This window comes from Camelus ferus, chromosome 34 (assembly GCF_009834535.1).
Source record: "Camelus ferus isolate YT-003-E chromosome 34, BCGSAC_Cfer_1.0, whole genome shotgun sequence".
NCBI lineage: Eukaryota > Metazoa > Chordata > Mammalia > Artiodactyla > Camelidae > Camelus > Camelus ferus.
The window spans coordinates 19,557,224-19,576,968 of NC_045729.1; the positions used below are offsets into that span (position 1 = coordinate 19,557,224).

Sequence of the window (19,745 nt, forward strand, 5' to 3'; positions counted from 1 at the left end):
GACGGGGAGGGAGGAGCCAGCTCTGGGCAGTGGGTAGCTGCTCAACAGGTATGTGAAGGGTAGGTGAAATGACCATTTAAGTAAATTTTCTGTCTCCACTTTGAGCCTGATTCTGTAATATGAGGAATCAGCAAATTGGGAGTCTTGTGTTGGGGTGGTGTTCACAGCTATTCTGTCCAGGCACAAGAGATATGAAGAAACCAAGACCCAGAAATGAATGAATAACTTCAGAATTGCAGTCCCAAAGCCCTCAGCTGGCAACTGAGAACAGCAGAACAGTGGTTCCCAGCCCTGGCTTCAAGCTGGATCATCCAGGAAGCTTAATAACTGAGGCAAAGGATGGAGGTTATGCAAGCGTATGCCTTTGTCAGCACTCATGGAACTGTTTACTTAAATTGGTCCATTTTATTGTATATAAATTATACTTAAATAGAGTTAATTTGAAAACAAAGCGCACTGGAGCAGAAGCCTCCATGGGAACCAGCATCAGGGTGGGACAACGTAACCCGTGAGGCTCGGTGTGGACACGTCTGAGGGCTGAAAACTTCAGGGGGGAGTCCTGATGTGTAGCGCCGTGATTATGGTCAACAATAGTGAGTTATAAACATCAAAGTTGTTGAGAGACTAGATCATAATTGCTCCCACCGCAAAAAAAGAAATGATAGTTGTATGACGTGGTAGAGGTGTTGGCTAACACTATGGTGGTAATGCTATTGCACTACGTAAATGCGTCAGATCAACATGCTGTAGACTTTAATTATGCCAATTACATCTCAGTAAAACAAAACAAAAAACCAAAATCTTCAGGGGGCCCAGTCATGGGGGGGGGTGGGATGGAGGGGAGCCTTACACTTCCGTGAGTTTTTACCTCCCGGAGCTCTACCAGGTCCTCATTCGCCTACAGTGAATACTGGGGAAATTCCCTCATGCTTCTGGCAGGGGGAAGGGAAAGGACTCACTTTGAAATGTGCCAGAGCATTTTGTTCTTTTTTGGGGGGGTGGGTGAGTAATTAGGTATATATATATATATGTATATTTATAGGTTTATTTATATATATATAAATTTTTTTTAAATGGTGGTACTGGGGATTGAACCCAGGACCTCATGCATGCTAAGCTGTACCCTCTGTTCATCTTAACAAGGTCTGCCCTAGGAGGAGCTGTTTTACCAGAGCCTGGCCTACCTGGGGGAAGGGAGATACCCAACTCCAGCCCACTCTAGCCATGCTGTCCACCAAAGGGCAGGGAGTGCGAAGCACGGTGAAGTAGGGGTCCCAGGCAGCAGCTCACCAGTGGACTGAGACCTCGTCGTGGGACTGGAGAACACTCCCCTCCCCCGCACCTCACTGTCCCATCCCTAAAGACCTCTTACTGCAGTGCAGCACGTCTACCCAGCATATCCTGTCTGCCTTTCAGTAGAGGTTTACCAGACGTAAAACACGGTTGGAGGAGACTGACTATCACAACCAGAGTCAGACAATGGTGGAAATGTTGGAGTTACCAGACCAGGAAACTTTAAATCTGTGATTAATAGGCTAAGAGCTTTAACAGAAAAAGTAGACAGCATGCAAAAACATATGGATAATGTAAGGAGAGAGATGGAAATTCTAAGAATTAAAAAAATGGTGGAGATTAAAACCATAGCAACAGACATGACGACTGCCTTTGGTGGGCTCGTTAGTAACCTGGACATGCCAAGGAAAGAATCTCTGAGCTTGAGGAGATGGTGATAGAAACTTCCAAAACTGAAAGACGAGGCAGGGAGGAACCAGAGCAGACTACCCAAAAACTGTGGGACAACTGCAAAAGGTATAACGTGTAAAGAGAGGAAGGAACAGAAGAGATATTTGAAGCAATAATGACTGAGAATTTCCCCAAATTAATGTCAGAAATCAAACTGCAGATCCAGGAAGCTCGGACAACACCAAGCAAGATAAATCCCCTTCTCTCAGTCAGATTTAAACTTAAAAAAATTAAAGAAAAAACCCTGAAAGAAGCTGGGGGTGACAGGTTGGGAAACATCTCACTTAAAGAGAAGCAAAGATAAGAAATACATCTGACATCTCAGAAACCATGCCAGTAAGAAGAGAGTGAAGTATTTAAAGTGTTTAGAGGATAAAATCACCAACCTAGAATTCTGTACCCTGTGAAATTATCCTTCAAAAGTAAGAAAGAAAAGCTTTCTCAGACAAACAAAAATTAAGGCAATTTATTACCAGTATACTTGCAAAAAATGTTAAAAGAATTTCTTCAGAGAGAAGGAAAACTATATAGGTCAGAAACTTAGATCTATATAAAGAAAGGCAGAGCACTGGAGAATGAATACATGAAAGTAAAATAAAATCTCTTATGTTTCACAGATAACGTTATACTGCAAGTCATAGCTAATGCAATAGGATAAGAAAAGGAAATAAAAGGTTCACAGGTGGGGAAGAAAGAAACAGAACCATCTTTGTTCACAGGTGATAAGGCCACCTATGTAGAAAATGTGAAAGAATTGACAAAAATGAACAAATCCCCCAAAACTGGAACTAACAAGCAAGTATAGCAATGTTACAGGGTACAAGATTAATACACAAAAGTTCAGCCTCTTTCCCATATACCAGTAATGAACAAGGAATTTGGAATTAAAAACACATTGCGGGGAGGATATAGCTCAGTGGTAGAGCACTTGCCTAACATGCACGAGGTCCTGGGTTCAATCCCCAGTACCTCCTCTGAAAACAAATAAACTTAATTACCTTCCCCTGCTAAGAAAGAAAAAAAGAAAAAAGAAAGAAAAGAAATTAAAAACACATTACCATTTATATTAAAACACTCCACCCAAATGAAATACTTGTGTCTAATAAAATATGTGCAAGAATTACGAGGGAAACTACAAAACTGATGAAATACATCAAAGAAGAACTAAATAAATGGCGAGCGATTCCAAGTTCATGGATAGAAAGGCTCAGGACTGTCAAGATGTCAGCTCTTCCCAACTTGATGTATAGATTCAATGCAATCCCAGTGAAAAATCTCAGCAAGTTATTTTATGGAAATTAACAAGATTCTAAAGTTTATATGGAGAGGCGAGGTGGGGGGGTATAGCTCAAGCGGTAGAGTGCATGCTTAGCATGCACGAGGTCCTGGGTTCAATCCCTGGTACCTCCTCTAAAAATAAATAAATAAATAACCCTAATTACCTCCCCCCACCAAAAAAAAAAAAATGAAGTTTATATGGAGAAGCAAAAAACTCATAATAATCAACTCAGTGTTAAAGGAGAAGAGTGAAGTTGGAGGACTGACACTACCCAACTTCAAGACTTACTGTCAGTCTACAGTAGTAATCGAGAAAATGTGGTATCGACAAAGAAGTCACCAAATAAATCAAAAGAAGAGAACAGAGAGCCCAGAAACAGAACCACATTTAGTCAACTGGTCTTTGACAAAGGAGCAGAGCTAACACAATGGAGCAAAGATAGTCTTTTCAACAAATGGTGCTGGAACAACTGGACATCCGCGTGCAAGAAAAAAAAACAAAACAAAAACACGAATCTAGGACAGACCTTACACCTTTCACAGAAATCAGCTCAACATGGATCACAAAATCCAAAACACAAAGCTATGAACCTCCTGGGACATAACATAGGAGAAAACCGTCTCACCGTGGGTGCAGCGGTGGCTTCAGATGTAACACCAAAGGCAGAAAGAACTGATAAACTTGACTTCAGTGCAGTTGAAATTTTCTGCTCTGCAAAAAATCGGGGTCGACAGAATGCGAAGACAAGCCACAGACTGGGAGAAGATGTTTGCAAGAGACACCTGACATTGGACTGTAATTCATCAACAGTAAGAGAAAGAATAGCCTGATTAAAAATGGGCAAAAGACCCAAAGAGACACCTCATCAAAGAAGACATCCAGATGACAAGTAAGCATATGAAAAATATGTTCAACATCATATGATGTTAGGGAATCGCAAGTTAACACGACAGTGAGATACCACTACATGCCTGTAAGAATAGCCAAAATCACAAAACACTGAGAACACCAAATGCTGGTGAGCATGTGGAGCAGCAGAAACTCTCATTCATTGCTGGTGGGAATGCAAAATAGAAGAGCCACTTTGGAAGACAGTTTGGCTGTTTCTTACAAAACTAAACATACTCTTACTATCTACTCCAGCAATCCTTCTCCTTGGTATTTACCCAAAGGAGCTGAAAAATTGTGTCCACACCAAAAACTGCACACAGCTTTTTATAGCAGCTTTATTTGTAATTACCAAAACTTGGAAGCAATCAAATGTCCTTCAGCAGGTGAATAGGTCAGTACACTGGTGCATCCAGGCAGTGTACTAAGAAGCAGTGAGCTGTCAAGCTGTGAAAGACATGGAGGAACCTTAAATGTGAATTGTTAAGTGAAGGGAGCCAGTCTGAAAAGGCCACATGCTGTATGATTCCAACTATTTGACATTCTGGAAAAGGTGAAATTGTGGAGACAGTAAAAACAATTCGGTAATTGCCAGGGGTTAGGGCAGAGGGAGGCATGAGTAAGCAGAGCGCAGAGGAGTTTTAGGGCAGTGAATAAAGCCCTTTTTCAGTCAGTTCCTCCCAGGCAACCACTATCCTGATTTCTCTAACAGATGCGCTTTGCCTGTCCTTGAACTTCATGCAGACGTTCCAGACTTATGATGGTTTGACTTAATTTTTTGACTTCATGATGGTGCAAAAGTGATAGATATTCAGTAGAAACCATACTTTGAATTTTGATCTTTTCCAAGGGTAGCGATATGTACTCCAAGCCTCTCTCGTGATGCTGGGCAGCTCCGAGATCACGAGGATGAACAGCTGATACACTTAGAACCATCCTGGACCAGACGATCATTGTTTCTCACTGTCAGTACAGTCCCCAATAAATTGCATGAGATAGTCAACACTATTAAAAAATAGGCTTTGTGGTGGATGATTTTGCCCAACTGTAGGCTGATGTAAGTGTTCTGAGCACTGAGTTTAAGGTAGACTAGGCTAAGCTATAATATGTGGTAGGTCAGGTGTGTTAAATGCATCTTTGATTTATGATATTTTCAACTTACCACGGGTTTATCAAGACATGACCCCATCAAGATCTGCATATGAATAGAGTCATACGGTAATGGACTCTTGTGTCTGGGCCCTTTCACTAGAAATGGCTTTCAGATTTGTGCACTTACATCAAAGTTTGTTTTTGTTTTTTTTTAATTGATGAGTAGTATTCTGTATTTTGGCTAAGCCTCAATTTATTTATCCATTCTTCTCTTGATGGGAGTTTGGGTTCTTTCCAGTTTAGCCTATTATGAGTCAAACTGCTATAAACTTTCTTGTACAACACTTTGTATACACATAGGCTTTCGTTTCTCTTGGGTATGTAAGAGCAGATTGCTGAGTCATAGGGTAGGTATGTGTTTACCTTTTGTAAGAAACTACCAAGCTGTTTTCATAGTATCTGTATCATTTTACTTCTTCGGCCGGGGCAGCGGGGTGTGCAGGGCAGGAGGGGAGAGGTAGCCAGATTTATTTTTATACACAGAGAGGCACTGGGGGTTGAACCCAGGGCCTCGTGCATGCTAAGCACACACTGTACCACTGAGCTACACCCTCCCCTGTGTCGTTTTATGTTCTCACTACCAAGGTGTAAGCGTCACAGTTCATCCGCATCCTTGCGACATTTGGTGTTACCAGTCTTTTAATTTTAATAATTCAAGTGGGTAGGAGGTGGTATCTCATGCTTTTATTTTGCATTTCCTGGGTGACCAGTGAGGTGAGGAGCTTGCTGTTTGCTTGTTGGCTCTTCCTATATCTTCATGAATTATTTAAATCTTAGGTCATTTTTAAATTGAGTTGTCTTCTTACTGACTTGTAGGAATTTTTTTATATTCTGGATGTGAGTCCTTTGTCGAACACATTTTCCCCACACTGTCAGGCTTTTTCTTTGTGTTTTAATGAGCAGTTTTTAGTTTTGATGAGGTCCAATTAATTGTTCTTCTTTTATCAGTAGTGCCCTTTACGTCTCGTGTAGTAAGTCTTTGCCTATCCCAAGGTTATGAAGAAATAATCTTCTGGGTATATTTTCTTCTAGAAAGTTAGTTTTTCACTTTAGGTCTGTGATCTATTTTGAATTAATTTTTTTATATGGTGTGAGATATGGATTAAGGTTAATTTTTTCCATGCAAATATCTACGTGTTCTAACTGTTGAAAGGATTTCCTTATTTTCCTTTCCCAGTTGAATTGCATCGAGTCTTTATTGAAGATCAGTTGTGTGTGTGTGTTTCCAGACTCTCTGCTGGACTATTCAGACAGTCCAAATGTGGTGCCCAGATCACGCTGTCTTAGTTGCTGTTGCTTTACTGTGAATTATGAGATCTTACAGTGTAAGTAAGCCTTCTAGCTCCCTTCTTCTCTGTGATTGTCCTGGCAATTTACGGCCCTTTCGCCTTCCAAACATTTTTAGAATCATTTTAGCTCATTACGTTCTAGAAAAAGTCTGCTGGGATTTTGAATGAAATGAAATTGGGGAGAATGGACACCCCCCACTACTGAGTCTTCCAAGTCATAAAAATGGAATATTTCTCTCAGTTGTGTAGGCCTTCTTTAATTTCTCTCAACAGTGGTTTGTGGTTTTCAATGTCAAGTCCATGTACATACTTCATTAAATTTAATCCAATATATTAGAGGTTTTATGATGCTCTGTAAATATTGCTATTTTAAATTTTATTTTCAATTTCTTATTGTTTATTGATAGTATGTAGAAAATAAGGTTGATTTTTGTATTTTGACCCTGTATCTTGCAGCCCTGCTGATTAATTCATTAATTCTAATGGCTTGTCAATTGCTTTAGGTTTTCTAAGGGCATAATCTTTGAATTAAGAATACGGGCAGTTTTATTCATTCCTTTCCTGTCATTGTGCCTGTTTTTTTTTCCCTGATTTACTGTGGTTGCTAAGACCTTCAGTGCAACGTTGAGATGCGATGTTGTTTTGATCATGGAGGGAAAGCTTTCAGTAATTCTGCACTCTGTCTGTCAAGACTTTAAAAACTGTGTCATTATCTCAGCCACTTTCCTTAGTGTTTCCTGCCTTTCTCTTTGAGCTTTTAACATCGCCTCGAGTGCATTTTCTATCTCGTTAAAACTTGAGTCGTCAAGATTTGGAAGAAGTTTAAAAAACAGTAAAAGTAGCAGTGGCGGTAGAGGTGGGAGGCGGGCCTTCTGCATCTCCGGGAACCGCCGGCCCTGCCGCCGCAGCGCCCGTGTCGGGCAGCTGGACTGCACTTCTCCACCGGTCACTCCGCCTGTGGGCAGGGTCATCTCTAGGAAAGGGCCTACTGTTCCTACTTGAAAGCGGGAGGAACCTTAGCGCCGTCAGTCAGCGGGCTCACACGGCGGCTCCAGCCTTCCGAACAGCCAGCCCTTTGCATTCAAGGGCTGCGTTCATTTGAGAGCCGGGGGTTCAGGAGTCCTTGGGCTCTGCGTCTCCCTGCCTCCCATTTCCCACTGCTCCATAGCAGCCCTGCGGGACTGGAAGGGACCACAGCTCAGGGCTTGGAGGCCAACATGCCGGTGTGACCTGGACGGCTTGAGGGCTGTGGCTTTCCTGGCCTCAGAAACCCATGAGTAGTATTGGAAGCTGAGGCAGGAAGACAGGGAGAAAGGAAGCGCCACAAATCGGTCCCTGGTCACCAGCCACGTCAATGAGCAAGTGGCACCAACACCGAAAGCTGCAGCTGGCCCCTGAGGGCAGGTGTGGGACCCTGAACTGGAACAGAGGCTGCAGCCTGGTGTTGGGCGGCCTGGGGTGTCTGTTCCTTCCATAAGCGAGAGTCGTTAACCAGAGCACTTACAGGATGTAGACCCGGACTTCACTTAGTTTGGGACTACTGTGAAAGTGCCCCCCCCCCGCCCCTTTGGTTAGGGCTTAGGGGATCGGGGGTGGACTGGGAGACCTGGAGTGTTAGCTCCAGGCGCGGGCAGAAGCGCGGTGCCGGACGGCTGGTAGGAAATGCCGTTTGTGAAGCATTTTCTGTGCAATAGCTCATTTACAACATCCCCCCGTTGTTCTGTCTTTTGTCTCTTGATGTCTAAGACTTTTTTTTTAACTGAGGTATAGTTGCTGTACCAGATTATATGTTTCAGGTGTACAACATAGCAATTCACAATTTGTAAAGGTTATGCTCCTTTCATACTTAAGATGAAGCATTGGCTCCGTTCCCTGTCCGTGCCCTACACCCTTGCGGCTGATTTATTTTATGCACAGACATTCGTACTTCTTAATCCCCTGCCCCTACCTTGCCCCTCCCCTCATTTAAATCTTGAAAGCCCCCTTGTGAAGTGGGTATTATTTTTCTTTTACAGATGAGTAAACTGAGGTTCAGAAAGGTTCAGTGCCTTGCCCCGAGTTCACAGGCCGACTGTTAACAGTCAGGCTTTGGATCCAGGTCTGCCTGACTTCAGGATCCGCGCTCCTAGTTACTTTAATGTACTGCTCTTCTGAAGTGGTTTTGGCTTAGGTGCTCACCTTACTGGGGAGGCTTCCAGCCACCCTCTTTGGGGTTCCTCATTTCCTCCCGAATTCCTGGGACTTTGCCTTAATCACCTTCACTTTCGTGGCTAACCTGGTTCGGTTGACCGGTGCACCCTCCCCAAATGCACCAGCTGAAATAAGGAACTGAAGAGTCACCTAGACCTGAAACGTGCCTTCGGTGACATGGGATCACCTCTAATGTCAGCTCTGGGAAGTACGCACTGTATTTCAATCTGTGCTCGGGGGTGTTGTGTACAGTTGTGCAGGTGGTATACTGCACAAATGCTTCCCTTCCGGGGAGTGAGTGGAGACCAAAATCTAGCGTGAGCTCCACTTAGCAAGCTGCACGCCTGGAGGAAGGGCACAAAGGCACCGGGTAGGCTAATGGTGGTCCTGACTGCTAGAGCGGCTGGGGGCTAAGTCTTGCCTTTGGGGAATTTCCTTATCTTTTCTGAGTTGTATTCCCATGAAATGATGGAAGCCGGGGCTGCTCGGTTACTAAGAATCACAAAAATATCAATGTTCATGAAGATGTGTATTTTAAAATCATGAATACATTGTCACACTTGACTGGCAGCGTATACTTTGTTTATATGTGTACCTGTAAGTTAAAGCCGGATCGTGGCCTTTTCCCTTGCTGGTGTTCCAGTGCGCTTCCCTGAGGTGTGGAGGAAAGGTGGGAGTTTGTTGGCTCCTTGAGAGCTCTTGTGCCCGTGGATGTCACACGTCACCTGTCCAGGACTGTGGCAGAGAAAAGGCTCTCAGGCGGTGGACCCGGAAAGCAAACAGTGGTAACTTGGCCCCTTGACCACCTCTGGTTCCTGTCTTTTCTTCTGGTGTCTCTTGGCCTTGTTCCTGAGACTCCATGACTGCCTTCATTCATTTTCCTTTTAATTGAGGTGAATTCATATAACACTGACCTTTTTAAATGTACAGTTCAGTGACATTTAGTACATCCGCAGTGTTGTGCAACCATCACCTCTATCCAATCCCAGAACAGTTCATTGCTCCCAAAGGAGGCTCTGCATCCCTCAGGTAGTCACCCTCTGTTCCTCTTACCCCCGGCCCTGTTGGCCTCTAATCTGCTTCTGTCTCAGTGGACTTACCTACTGTGGATCGTTTGTATAAACAGATTCAGGGACTGTGTGACCTTTTACGACTGGCTTGTTTCACTGAGCGTAACGGTTTCAAGATTCGTCCACATTGTAGCGTGTTATCAGCGCTCTGTTCCTTTCTGTGGCTGAATAATATTCCATCCTATGGGACAGACCACGAGTTGTTTGTCTGTCCATCTGTGGACACACTTGGGCTGCATCCGCCTGGGGCTGTTGTCTCCCGTGCTGCTGTGAACGTCGGGGCAGAAATACTTGTCTTGACCCCTGTTCCCAGTTCTCTTGGGTGTACGCCTGCGAGTGGAATTGCTGGGTCACATGGTAACTCTCTTTTCTTTCGAGGAACCGCGTCTGTTCATTCTCCTCGAGCCCAGAGCCCAGAGCCCGGCTGTGGCCTCTTCGTGCCATGCTTGGCCTCCCACACTTGGCCTCCCACCTCCATCCTCACATCTCCCCTGGTCCCCACACTGGGAAGCAGACCTTTTATTCTTCCTGTTCTCATCTCGAGCGTTCCCAAGGCCAGTGTCTTGCCGAGCTGTTCTTGGTAGAGCTTGCCCGGCATCCCCTGTCGCTCCGCTCGGGCTCAGCAGGGCAGCCATCTGCAGTGTCTGCGGTTCCTGCCCCAAGCGCTTCCTACCGTCCAGTCCCTGTGATCCTCAGCCCCACCACCACCCTGGGCGCTGGGCTTCTTCGTCCCTTCCCGCCTGCCCCCTCCACCTGGGCGCCCACCCCAGGTTTCCTGGGCAGCGACCAAACAATGAGCAGGCCTGCCTCTCCTCCTCCAGTGTTGTGCGTGCCCCCCGCCCCCCACCCTGGCCACCGGTCGAGTCCTCGGAGCTTCTTCCTGGGCTTGTTAACACCTTGGCGGTGCCCCTCAGCTGACCCGGAGAGAGATCGCTTTTCCTCCTGTTTGATGGCTCTTCTGGTTCCGGCCGTTACGCTGCTCACACTGACAGGTGGGTTTGAATGAGCCACTGTCCTCCCCAGCTCCCCCGCCGCCCTTTCCACCCAAGTCCAACTGCCACCCAAAGACTAGACACTGCAGACTGCAGGTCACTACGAGGCCACACTCTGCTGAGGCTCCAAACCAGTGCCTCTCCCCGGCACACACGCACTCGGGCCGTGGTGAACTTTAATAGCTGCATCTGTGGCCCCACTTAACGCTGACTTCCTGATTTTATTTTGTTCTTGATACAGTCCCTGTTTTTTGGAGGGAGGAAGTTATTAGGCTTATTATTTATTTATTATATTTAGAGGCAGCACTGGGGATTGAACCCAGGACCTCGTGCGTGCTAAGCATGCAGCTCTACCACTTGAGCTAGGCCCTCCCCCCAAGTCCTCGTGTTTTGTTCTTGTTCTGTCCACACTCCTGTTGCTGGTTTTTGATGGGCTCTCAGGAAGCAAGGTTCCCTACACGTGTGAGACCGCAGGCCGGGGTGGGGTGGAGAGGCAGGCGTGGCTGCGGTGGCACTGATGGAAGAAGAAAATTTCCTGATTGAAATAACAAACCGAGGGAAGGCGAGTGTGTGGGGCTGGGTTAGAAGATCCCAAACAGCAGTGTAGGCAACACTTAAAACTGCCTGGATGTTCCCAAGTCCGTCCTTGAAGAGGCCCCTCCCAGCCGCTGGACGGCCGGGCGCGTGTTGCCCTGCCTGTGCGGCACCTCAGCAGTGGTGTCCCCTGGACAGCGGAGCTGGGGACACAAATAAATGGCAAGTCAGTGAATCCAGGGACCCAGCAACAGAGCTTTGATGTGGTGAGAAGACGCAGAATCTGGTAGGGGTGCTCTGATCAGAGCCCCGAGACCCCAACAATGTGAAATCTGAGGACAGGACGTTTTGGGGGCTGGGACTGGTGTTCTCCCTCCAGGAGGCTCGAGTTGGTGGGGCCGGCGTCATGGGAGTTGCCTGCCTGGCTGTGGTCTTTCTGACCCTTGTATGTTTAGCTCAGGTGTGGGGAGGCTAAAAAGTTAAGGTCCAAGCAGGTGACTTGAGTCAAGGAAGCAGGTCACAGGGCAGAGGCACACTGTGTGGGTGTGAGGATTGACCAAGGGCAGAGGGAGCCGGCAAGTAGTCCTCAGCCGGCTGGGGTTCCTTGCTGCCTCGGTCACACACCTTGTCCCACCCCAGGAGGGACTGAGGCCTCCCCAGAGGCCGAGAGCAAAGGCCAAGGAGAGGAGGAACCTGAGCATCTTGCTGGGTTTCAGGATAAACCAGACACACAGGGTGAGGCTTGGGTGTCCTTCCAGGAGGGGAGATCCGGTCCGGGCAGATGAACCTGTTTATGGCCATCACATGCCCTCAGGGCACGGGCCCAGCTGGCCCGCCCTGTGTAAGCCACCTGTCCACGGGGCTGCCTGCGTCCTGAGCGGGCCCCCAGCACCCCTGCCCTGTCCTCGTCAGGGCTCTGGCCGCAGCAGCTGTCGCTGGCAGGCCCCTGTCCTGCCCCTCTGCCTGCAGCCACCCTCACGCACCGGAGCTGCAGCGCGGGGCCTCCCTCACATGGAGGACATGGTGGCCCAGCCCTGGGGCTCTGCTCCCAGTGACTTGGAAGATGGCATCAGGGTACGAGGCCAAGACATGGGTGCAAGGGGTCAGCAGGAGGGGGAGAAACCAGTGGGAGAAGGAGAGGAAGTGACCAAAAAGCCTCAGGAAGAGAGGCTGGGACAGAGCCGGGGAGGGAGATCGAGTCCGGGGAGGCGGTGGAGAGGTGAGGGGTGTTCCCAGCCAGACATGGAGAGTGTGACAGTCCTTCCCATTATTTCAGGAGGGGTGACATCTTTCCTTTTTGTTTAAACAGGTTCCTGAGTAGCAAGTCCTCAACTGAGGCAGTGACTCAATGAGGCGGGTGCTGGGGCGGTCTGGGCTTTGCCTGGTTCCCAGCAGTGAGATCCTGGGGTTGGAGGGAGTGTGGGGTGACTCACAGACCGTGGCCTGGCCCACCTTGCTCTCTCCCCTACACACCTACCACCGCCTACCCAGGGGCACACCCCGCCATCTCAGCGTCCTCCGCCCTGCCTCCCAGCCTTCCAGCCCCAGACTGCGGCCGGCGCCCGCCTCCTCCCTGCGACTGCCTCCCCGGGAGCCGGGACTTCGCTGCGGTTGGTGGTCAGATCCTCCTTGGCTCTTGCACAAAGTGTTTTCCTGCCTGTGTCTCAGATTTCTGATCTGTAAAGTGAGCCTCAGGTCACTGCTCACTCCTCCTTGCTGCTCGGAGCCGTGAATGAACGTCTGTAAAGAGCTTGGAGCTTGTCAGATGGAAGGTTGGCCAGACTCGGCTTCTGTGCACTGCCCCCCAGCAGCCCTGCCCCCTTCCTCACCGCCTGCCACGCAGACCGACCGGCCCCCGATGGTCAGCAGACCCCTGTTCTCCAGCCTCATCCTGCTTACCTTCGCAGCATCTGGCGCCGCCAGCCACGGCATCCTTTTCAAAATGATAAAAGTAACGTGTACCCGCTCACTGTTTAAAAAAAGGAAATGACAGAAAGAGAAAACCCAACACTGTAGACTTGAATTTAAGTAAAATATAAAAATCACTAGTCCTCCGGCCTCTCCCGTATAATCACGAGACGCGTCTCAAATCCAGCCCCCGTCTCTCCAGCCCTTCTCTGAGCACTTACCGGATTCACATGCTATGTGTCTGTCCGCTCTCACCCGAGGTCAGGGACTGCCCATCTCGGTGTGTCTTCACTGCTGGGCGCAAGGCCAGGCCTGTGGCCGGCCTCTGTTGGGTGTCGGTTGGAAGAGTAAATGGAGGCGGGAACGACTTAGTTAATAAGGAAAGTGGACTCGCATTCAGTTCGCTGCTGCTTCCCTGTTGGGCAAAGCTCAACTTCACCCTTAAAATCGGGAAAAGTAAATACAGTGCTTGTGACAGCGCCAGCCCCGTGCCTGGCACACACACCGGGAGCCTTCAGTAAACACTGCCGGGTCAGATTCTAAAGGGGCCCCGTTGCCCTACTTCCTCCACAAACCTGGGCCTGCCCCCTACGGCTGAGCTCCCCCAGTGCAGGGCCTGGGCTGCCAGCTGCTAAGAAAGGGGTGAGAGTTTGCCCGCTGCCCACGGAGAGCTTGTGGTTGGGCTGGGATGATGTGGCCGTGCCCCACCCAGTGGAGCTGAGTGCGAGTCAGAGGGAAGAGAGCTCGGGGAGTGGGTGTGGTGGTGGGGCCGGTGGTTTGGGAAGGGTGATGAGTGAGCGTCAGGCCAACGTTTACAGATTCAGACAGGACGTTCCGTGCAAAACAGCTCTCTGACATCGCCTGCCACCTCTTCCCCAGATCTTAGCCGATCCTTCTGTGTCAGGGACTCAAACTGTTTTCACCGTGATCCTCAAAAAAGACGCATGTTGCGTGGCCAGTACAGATGCACACACTTACCTTTAGACATAACGGGGACAGGCTCACCCCACAGCACTCCCTCCAGCCGCAGGGGCACCTGACTTGTCTCTGTCGTCACTCTGAAGACCTTGTTTGTGTCCCACTCACTTGACTTCATGGGCCACTGATGCGCTGTGGTCCTCAGCTCAGAGCACACAGCCTGGCTCGGTGCCTCCCCTGGGAGTCTTCTTTCGGTTCTGCTCTGCCGGAGCTTTGTGTCCCAGGATGCTCGGCCAAGGGGACATCTAAGCCTGCCTTGTACTGTCAGCGGCCTTACAGCCTCAGGCCGGGCGCACAGCCCTTAGACCGTGAGGTTTTAGCATCCCTGCCTGCCCCCAGCGTGCAGGGGGATGAACCTGCCGCCCAGCGGCCGAAGACAAGGACGCAGCCACGCCGTCACCCCCAGCACTGCCCTCCTTCCTCGCCCTCCCTCAGGTCCCCAGCTCAGTGTCCCGTGCTGCCCCAGGGAGAGAAGGAAAGCTGGAGAAAGGCCACTAGAGAAGGAGGGATGAGCTGGGAAGGAGAGGAGCAGAGAAAAGCCAGGAGTGCAGACAGACGACGGGCCACACTGCCCAGAGCCTTGAAATCCAAAAGCTGCCAGGAGGCCGTGAGTTTTAGGAGAAGGAGGCAAGCAGGGGATGTCCAGGCACAGCTGTAGAATCTGGGCCAAGGATGGGGAGGGCCCGGGGACGGGGCGCCCTGTGCAGATAAGGGAGAAGCAGCTGAGACAGTGGGCAGAACTGGTGTCCTGGTTGCGCTGGGCTATCCCCCGCTTTGTGCCAGGCAGCGGGTCATTGACGGAATTACCACGCACACCAACGAGCACGGGCCGCAAGGAAGCGTAGACCTTGTAACGAAGACCGCTGTTGCGTTCGGTTATGCCCGAAATCGCGTTTACTTCATGTCGGGAACTCGCAGGCAGGGCTGGTGTGAGTTGATCTTGGCGCCTTTGCCCCCAGACCGTGGACCTCAGAGCATGAGTTTTATATATATATATGTATTTGATGGGGTTTGTTTTGTTTTCATTGATTCTTGTGACATTCTGGAAAGGGCAGGAGTTATTACTCTAGAACACAAAACTTAAACAGAAAGTGGCTCTCCGCTGAAGGGTGAGCACCAGAACCGGGGTGAAAATCTAGGTCTGATTTCTAGATCCAAGGCTCTGTCTGCCTTGAGCGCCAGGGCTGGCGCGGCCACGGCGTGGGCGTGGGTAGCTGGGCTTAGATTTACTGCCTCCAAGGGGCCGCCGCGGGTTGACTCTGGTCAGTTCTGGCCGCTCCGTCGTTCCGAGCCCACGGAGGACGTGCCAGGTGGTACTGTATTAATTTGTATCTGTTGGTGCTTTTGGAAAAGACTGATCTTTGCCCTTCGTATTCACCACGGGGTTTCGCAGACGCTCTGTGCTGTGTAAGCAGTGAACTAGCTGGGGTATCTGGTAGCCTGGCTTTGACTCTTCTAGAATAAATTAACGTTGGGGAGAGAATAGAGGGGAGGGCAGGCGACCCCACGCTGCCCTCGCCCAGGGGCCCGGCACCAGCATCCTTTCCTGTTGTTCCCGCTGCAGCCTCCAACCTCGGAGCCCGAGAGCCCAGCCGGGGACGGGAGGGCACACCTACAGTGTCCTCTCACCCCCATTCTTCTTGGATTGCAGAATTTCTTTGGATAAACCCCAAATCGATTAAGCATCGGCTCTTGCTGAAATTTCCCCGGGGGAGAAACTTGTCCCCATCCTTGGGTTGGGCTTTTGCCATGTCTGGCCTTTCTCACGCTGTCTCGCCCCATTTTCAGAACGTCCCCCCTGGAGGAGAGCCTGTCTCCCGCCCCGCTTCATTGTCGTGGGGGCCGGAACCGTGAAGACCCGTGTTTCACATTAACCAGGTCCAGGATTACTATCTTCGGAGAGACAGGGGTTGAATGGGTCTGCCTCTCAAGTCGCCTGGGCATCTGGAGTTGACAGGAGTTGGGGGAGGTGGGTGGGGAGCTGGAACATCTCCTGTGAAGAGCCCTCCTGCGGTGCCTGGTGGGAGGACTGCCATTTGCAACCCCATCCACCTTTTGTTGTCTTCTTTCATTTGCATAGATTTGAGCCAGTTAAGCACCAGCCAGTCCTCTTCTTATAAATCAAACTGTAACCCAATTTCTCTCTCATTTTTTTAGCCTCTAAAACTGCCCAGGTACAGTGTCCCTGAAAAATTCTGTTAAGTTCAGAATTTTTTTTTTAGCCAATGAAACATTTTAAATATTATTTAGGGATGGGGGGCTTTATTATTTAAAGGACCCCATGATGAATCTGCCAGCAACGTGAAGTTTCCATTTGTGTGTGTTAATCATCAAATTACAGGAGGTAACATTTGGAACATCCTTAAATGTCATCGTTTGATAGAGAAGAAAACTGAGGGTCAGAGAGGTCACAGAGTGGGAGGACTCACACCCCAGCCTCCTGACAACTGCCCCAGTGCCCTTCCCATCACAGGGCAATGGCACAGTTTTCCAATTTTGATTCCGCTCTATTTTTATTTCCTTCCCTTTTCTTCTGCTTAAAAAAATTTTTTTTTAATTCAAAAGCATGGAATGCAGTGTCTCCCCAGAGGCAACCACCCCAGAAGTCTGACCATGCCTTCTCAGTTTTGTCTGTGCCTAGATGAACCCCTGTATTTAGAGACAAAAGTGCACTTTTCAGTAAACCTTTTATTTTAGAATAGTTTTAGATTTACCAGAAATCATACAGGTGGGGTGAGGGGCTGCCGTGTGGCTCACAGCTGGCCCCCTCTGGGGCTAACGTCTCCGTCAGTTGTGAGGGCACGTGTGTCATGATTAGTAACCTGCTACTTATTATGATTCCAGCTGAAGTGCATACTTCATTCTGATTTCCTTTCCGAGGCCCCTTTTCTGTTCCAGGGTCCCATCCATATCACTCCATGGCTTTTAGTCACCGTGTCTCCTTAGGCTGTGACAGATGTAAATATCTTTTTTGCTCACTGCACTTTTGTGATATTTATGGCAACTTTTCCCCCACACAACTCTGATGGGAACATCTTTCTGGGTTTGTGAGTGAGGCCTTCCACGCTTCTTTGTTATTGTTGGTGGGGGGGGTGATTAGGTTTGTTTATTTTTTATATTTATTGTTTGTTATTTTATTTATTTTACTCCATGCATGCTAAGCATGCACTCTACCACTTGAGCTATGCCCTCCCCTTTGCACACTTTCTAAACCACCCTGGGTCGGCGGCCCCGCCTGGAAGTGTCACGGGGCCTCCGTGCTGTCTCATGAGTCGGACACTTCCTGCCACCTCAGAGTCTGGACACCATGGGCGGCGGAGGACCAGGATGTCAGTGGACTGACGGGGCTCTGAGAAAGGAACCCGGAGTCTGCAGTGCCAGGGCACCCCGCCCTCACCCTGCGCCCACGGGTGTGAGTGAGGGTCTGCACCGCTGGTCGGCACGTTCCTGTGTGAGGGTTGGGCTTGCCCTGGGAGGTCCTTCAGAAGGAGAGGGCGGGGACCACATGCGCCAGGTGTTTCCAGCAGCAGCCTGGTGGCCACCTGTCCGAGAGCTTGAGGGGAAGGTTGGTATTAACCTGTGAAAGGAATTTCTGGTGATTATCAATGATTGCTGGAAAAGAGCTGAAACATTACGTAGCCCAGGTCCCCGCAGTGGGGTAGAATGTCTCCTCTCTCGGCCTTGCCTCTCTTCCCCTCAGCCCCAGGCGGGACCTCGGGTGGACATCCTGTTCATACTGGTTGATGGAAGCTTCCAGATCTGTCACATGGTCTCTGGCGCCTCGGAAGGGCCTGCACGTATTTTGAAACAACTTTTGTTTGGGATTTCACCTGTTTCACTGAGATTTCTTCCCCTGAGGATGGCCCGTGGAACTTCACAGCCTCTGATCAGCCTTAAACCATCCCCTTACGTGCACCGCCACGCTCACCGCCTCAGCCCTGGCCTTCCCTCTGACCTATGACCTTTCCTTTCACAGGCCCCCGTAGCAGAGCTGCCCCCGTTCTGCCCCCAGCCAGGGATTGCAGACGGACTTCTTTTAGGGCTGACCTTCTCCGGCTTGGGACTTAAACCCAAGTAAGGGAAGAAACAGACAACCGTCTTTGTCTTCTTCCACCAAGCCCCCCAGCCGGCTGCCCACACTGCGAAACAGAATAAGTCGTTTCTCAGAAGGCGGGGGGGGGGGTCCTTCCCTCCCACGCAGCCCAGGGAGGCTGACAGGACTGCGCGTGACCCACGGGGGGCAGAGGACCAGTCTCTGCTAAATAAAATAAAATATAAATAAAAGATAAATAAAATGAAACAGTGGGGCCGCTCCACCGGGAAAGGTGGAGACCACACTGGTTTTTCTTACCTGATGGGGAACCTCTGCCAGGTCCCAGCAGGTGTTCGAGGCAGACTTGGTCCAGGCTGGGATGGGGACGTGGGGAACACTGCTTTCCTCATCACTGCCTACTTTCCAGCCCTTGACAGATGATGGACAGCTTGTCCTGAGGCCACTGGGGGCCGAGGACATTGCACCTGCTGGCCTCCCGTTGATCTCCCCCTGTAGAGCTCAGACCCCATTTAGGTGTGGATGGATGGGGTTGCTGAGCAAAAGACTGACAGCCTAGAAGTTCTTTTCAAAATGCAATTGCTTAACAATAAATGAGCATTAGAGGGTGGCCCCGCCCGGTGCTGTAGGAAACTCATCTGCACTGAGAGGACAGGAGAGGGGAGGCCCCCGGGGCAGGAGGAACTTGGGGAGCAGCACTGAATGGGAGGAGGGGAGCCTTCCTGGGAGATTTGGGTGATGCTGGAACCGGGATATGGAATGGGAGGAAAAGCAGCAACTTTGTCCTCAGGAGTCTTTACTCTCGACCCAAATCAGATCTCTGCTCCTGTTTGCTGGGACCTATTTTAAGAGTCTTATAAATACACAAAGGCGGAAATGCCTGGACTGGGGGTGGCAAGAGGATGTGGTTCCATTCCAGGACAGGATCTGACTCAAATCACACCTCCCTCCTGGATTCCAAGCTGTCAGGAGGGGTGCCTTCGACAGGGTGAGAGCGGAACTGGGAGGTTCCAACGGTGGCCTCTGCGATGAGTGTCCCCGACCAGCGCCCTGGGCGGCAGGGCAGAGGAGGGCACTGTGGGGTGGTGGAATCCGGGAGGAGAGGGGACCCAGGCAGCTCTCCTCCACACTCCCAGAGCGCCTCTGCGGTGTCCTGAGAGCATCTCCTTGGGAGTCAGCCCTCCCTTCCCCTACTAGTGAGGATGGAGACCTTGTGACGACTGTTCCCTCCAGGACCTGCTGAATTCAGTCAGTGTCTATGGAACTGAACAGTCACCAGGCTTAGAGCCTGGAGAAGTCATCCAGGCCCTGACCCTTGTTGTTCAGGTGAGAGGAGCGATGGGTTACGCTTGCTTCAGCGAGTTAACTGCAGGTCTCCTCCAAGGCATCCAACCCAAGCAAGGTTTGACAGGGACAGAGCACCGGAAGACAGGTGCCCTGTGTGGGGCTAAGATGTGGCAGCAAAGGGTAGCCGAGATGCGCAAGGACAAGCCTTTGAAGAACCAAGAATTCTGCCTGCATCTGCCCAGGTGCTGAGCTGGGCGCCTGCTGGCTTCACAAGCAGTGGAAACAAGAGATGTAGCAGCTCTTTGAGGGCTTGGCGTGGGATTCCTTGGGGGTGAGACAGCACAGGGGGTAGGGGGTAGCAGCTCCCCCTGGACCATCAGGTTT

General features: G+C 49.9%; 1 protein-coding gene and 1 non-coding gene across 3 annotated transcripts in view; both read left to right on the plus strand.

The window, feature by feature from the left end:
* B4GALNT3 (beta-1,4-N-acetyl-galactosaminyltransferase 3) overlaps positions 1 to 19,745 on the plus strand; it is a 79,119-nt gene that overhangs the window by 19,859 nt on the left and 39,515 nt on the right. The gene's annotated exons all lie outside the window — the stretch shown is intronic.
* On the plus strand, positions 2,645 to 2,717 carry TRNAV-AAC. The gene has a single exon. It is a non-coding gene; the product is annotated as a tRNA-Val (tRNA).